The sequence below is a fragment of the Microtus pennsylvanicus genome, chromosome 21 (genome assembly GCF_037038515.1).
Source record: "Microtus pennsylvanicus isolate mMicPen1 chromosome 21, mMicPen1.hap1, whole genome shotgun sequence".
Taxonomy (NCBI): Eukaryota; Metazoa; Chordata; class Mammalia; order Rodentia; family Cricetidae; genus Microtus; species Microtus pennsylvanicus.
In genome coordinates, this window is record NC_134599.1 from 31,536,302 (window position 1) to 31,540,622 (window position 4,321).

At 51.8% G+C, this 4,321-nt stretch overlaps 1 non-coding gene across 1 annotated transcript; it reads left to right on the forward strand.

Moving 5' to 3' along the window:
- The first annotated feature begins 3,789 nt into the window (after positions 1-3,789).
- Positions 3,790-3,882, forward strand: Trnai-uau (transfer RNA isoleucine (anticodon UAU)). Its single transcript is given in 2 exon segments — positions 3,790-3,827; positions 3,847-3,882. It is a non-coding gene; the product is annotated as a tRNA-Ile (tRNA).
- The last annotated feature ends 439 nt before the right edge of the window (positions 3,883-4,321 follow it).

Consider the following 4,321-nt stretch of genomic DNA (forward strand, 5'->3'; position numbering starts at 1 on the left):
CCACTATTAACCGAGCTAATGAAACAGCAGGTATACAATGGGACCCGGAGAACAAAACCTGGATTCTCAGTAGTGATTCTACGGCTCATGATTTACTAGGTGGCTCTGCTTGAGACTCTTCGTGGCTTAGTCAGTGTTCTGTTGCTGTGAAGAGACACCATGACCAAGGAAACTCTTACAAGAGAAAGCATTTAATTGGGGGCTGGCTTACAGTTCCAACGGTTTAGTCCATTATCGTCATGGAGGAGAGCATGGTGGCATGCAGACAGCTGCTGTGTAGGAGCCCAGGTGTGACTCAGTTTCCACAAGTCATTTGAGTTTAAGCTTGCTTGCTCTGCTCTTTCCAAAAACCTTGAGGGCTGTGAGAGACTTCTGATTCTGCCCTTGAGAAAAGAACACTCTGTCTAGCAGAAAGTATCCTGCTGATGGCAAACCTCAGGAACATCAAGATAGAAAGTGAGGCTGCCCCAGCAGCAAGAGCGCACGGTGTTAGGAGGCTGCTCACTCAAGGACAGGAATGGTCTTGTGATTAGATACGGACTGACTTTCTGTGCTGTGCTTTGTTCTACTTGTGCATATTAGCAAGTTCTGAAACAAACTCTGGGCTGTTTGGCTGTTTCAGCATGACCAGACAGATCCCCCAATTCTATCCTGTGTTTTCTGTCTCAGTTCCTTTCATCTGACATTTCCTCAGCCTTAATGACCCCCATCCAGGAACCCTTCCTGACTTCCTAGGACCGGGTGCCTACAGTACTGAGGCAGTAGCTGAAGTCTACACCATGATCCATAGGCAGAGAGAGAGACTCTGGGCTTCGTGGTGGACTTTTGAAACCTTAAAGCCCACCCCCAGTGACACAGTTCCTCTAACAAGGCCACACCTTCTCAAGTAGTGCCTCTCCCTGATCAATAGCATTCAAAGGCATAAACCAATGGGGGCCATTCTTATTCAAACCACCACATGGGGACAGATTCCCCAAATGCTAGTGGATTTGGGAAGATGCCTTAAGTGGCTTCACAACTCTCTTATTTACTGGGAGCTGTGCCCTTTTTACAGCATTGAGAAACAGATAGCCCCTACCCTCCACGCATTTACTTTCTCACCCATTTCCAGCGTCAGGGAGGAACTTTCTTCAAAGTCGATGCTGCCCTCATTTACCCTGGACTTGCCCACCCAGACTCTCAGGAGCCCAGAGGCTGGCATGCTGCAGCATACTTCACGTCTTACCGTGACTTCACGTCTTGCCGTCACATGCTCGAGGCCTGGTGGTAGAGTACTGTGTTGGGACCTAATGGAGTCCAGGCCTCAATCACCTCCCCTGCTGGTGACCTTTCTTGTCCTTGTTGTTCTGGGTTTCTGAGAAACTTAAAAGTTTACCAACCCTGCTTCCTGAATATGCATTGCCTTGGCCCTAACCTAAGGATCCAGGGATCAGGTCTCCATCCTGTTGCCCTACCTGTTAGGTATAAAACCCCCTTGGTGATGTACAATAAAGGGCTTCTAGCCGGGCGGGCGGTGGTGGCGCACGCCTTTAATCCCAGCACTCGGGAGGCAGAGGCAGGCGGATCTCTGTGAGTTCGAGACCAGCCTGGTCTACAGAGCTAGTTCCAGGACAGGCTCCAAAGCCGCAGAGAAACCCTGTCTTGAAAAACCAAAAAAAAAAAAAAAAAAAAAAAGGGCTTCTGATTCTGCAACATCCAGAGTGTGTGTTTCATTAATCCTGACTTCCTTCGCTCGGACTTGGCATCCAGACTGCGCTGGTGCGGCAGAACTGGTCACCCCTTTCTGATGTATGTCTCCTGAATTTTACAAAACCATCTGGGGGGACTCATCTGACTCCTTTCTCTACAGACACTCCAGTCTGCATGTGGACACTGCACAGTCCACGGCTACGTTTTTGTTGTTGTTGTTGTTGTTTTTGTTTTGGTGTTTTGTTTGTGTTTCTTTGTTGTTGTTTTTGTTTTTGGAGACAGGATTTCTCTGGGTAGCCCGGCTGTTCTGGAACTTACTCTGTAGGTCAGACTGACCTGGAACTCAGAGCTTCTCTTGCCTCTGCCTCTGCAATGCTAAGATTAAAGACCACCGCAACCAGCTCTTTCTTTCTCTGTGTGTCTCTCTCTAATGTCTTCTGTTTTGTACCATGGTTTCATAATGTAGCTCAAGCTGGCATGGAACAGTGGTGCAGCTGACCATGAATTCCCATCAATCCTCCTGCCTCACCTGAGTCCCTGAATTACAGGTTAGAAGTACTGCATTTGGCTGGCCTTTCAGTTTTCTAAAGACACCTTCCTCGCTACCGCTGTGTGAAGAATCTGACATGTCCACATTGTCAACCTGGCCGCCATTACCTCTCCTGCTCAAACATCAAGGCTTTCTGAAGCTGGGCCCCAAGCCACATTTGTCACCCCAAATCTGTTACCACGGAGCCGGCCACAGTGATGGCCTTCACCCTGCCCCATCACTTACTCAAGCCCCACGTGTCCACCCCCACCCCTGCCTCCCATCACATCCAGTGTCCTGGCCAATCTGCTGTTTAATCTGATGGTTTTCTCTTAGGAAAGCAGAGGTCACCAAACAAGATCACCGATATGTTGGCAGGAGCTTAGGTGGCAAAGTGAGTGAGAGCCTGACCCCTGGGTGGGAGTTAGGGGTGGGTGGAAGGGGTGGATTTGGAAAGGATTGCTAACCACCTGAGGGATGCAAAGTGCCTAGGACCAAAAAAAAAAAATACCCTCAGTGTTTTTGTTGTTGTTATAAGATTAAACAAACAAATCCACAGTACTACAACGAATATAACAGACCCAGCAGGGATTCTATTCCTTTTTATCCCACTTCCGTAGTAGAGGATGATTTTACCCTTTATCAGCATCTACTCAGTGTATGAAGAGATGGGTTTCACGACCCTGATGAAAGCCTATCAGGTACTTTGATAATACTCCTCTACCTTCTCCTACCCCGCACCCCGCCCTTTGTCTCCTTCCCAAGTAGCCTTCCTGCTATTTTCTTCCCCTTTTTTAAGATTTATTTTTTAAATTAAGTGTAGGTGTGTGTTTGGAACTGGAGTTTAAGGAGAGGTGTGAGCCGCAGGTTGTGGGTGATGGAAACCGAACCCGCTTTCTCTGCGGTATTCTGAACCTCCAGTCTCTCCCCTTGTATTTTCATAAAGCACGATGTTTGTAAAGTTCTGTAACGAGGAAAAGGGACTCACAGAGTACACAGGGCCCGTAAGTCATCACTTGGGCCTGGGTCCGGTGTTCCGGTATTTCTAGTTTGGGGAAAGAAACGGATATTCCGAGATTTCTAGCTCTTTTGGTTTTGAACGGTGGAACTTAGTTTTAAGATGATAGGAAAGGAAACACCGACAGCTTGGACCCCGAGGCCCCTCGGGCTGAGCCGCCCGGGTCTCTGCCGCTCGCCCCCGCGCCATCGGAAGGGCGGGTCGGGGCTCGGGGTTCGCTTCCCGGGGACGGCAGCCGCGGGGTCGCTCGGTCCGCCCCTGCCAGACCGGCCTACGCGTGCTGGGGGCTGGGCCGCCGGGAGCGCAGCCCCGCGGAGGACGCCGCCGCTCCCCTGCAGGCTCGGCCGTGCGAACCCGTCCCCGCGGCCCCTAGGGGAAGCCTCGCCGAGTCTCTCCCGGATCCTTCGGTCCCCAGACACCGGCTGGCAGCCGTGAGTCCGCTTCGGAGTTACGGGAGGCTGGAGTCCCGAGCGGAGCCCGTGGCGGCGGTTGCGCATGCTCCACCGACGCCTCCCTGGGCCTGATAGAGCCTTCGCGAGGCCGGCACAGCGGAGCTCCAGTGGCGCAATCGGTTAGCGCGCGGTACTTATACAGCAGTACATGCAGAGCAATGCCGAGGTTGTGAGTTCGAGCCTCACCTGGAGCACGATCCTTTTCTTTTTGGAGCTAAGTTTTGTGGTTATTTTGTATTAGTGCAGGAAGAAATTAGGGTTCCTTTAGTCTCCTCGCTTCCTGCCTTAGCCCGAACGGGAAAACAGTTCGCTGAGGAGTTGTGCATTCGTTTTCCGAGTGGTTTTTACCACTGAGCAGTATCCAGCCAGCAGTGGAACTCCGACGGCTGCCGACTGCCATTCTCGGGCTTTAGGCGGGTGTTTAAAACGCATCCAGGACCAGGGACGCACACCGAGGTTCCGGGCTCTCCTGTAGCGGGGTGGCTTCCAGCGGGCTCTCCGCCGCTGCCTTCTCTGGCCCGGATCCAGACCACTGCTTCCGGGTGGCTCTCCAGGACCAAATGGACCACGAGCATGGCACCTGGGTTAGGGACCTGCCCCATTCCCTAGCATTAGACCCCCTGCCTCCAGCAC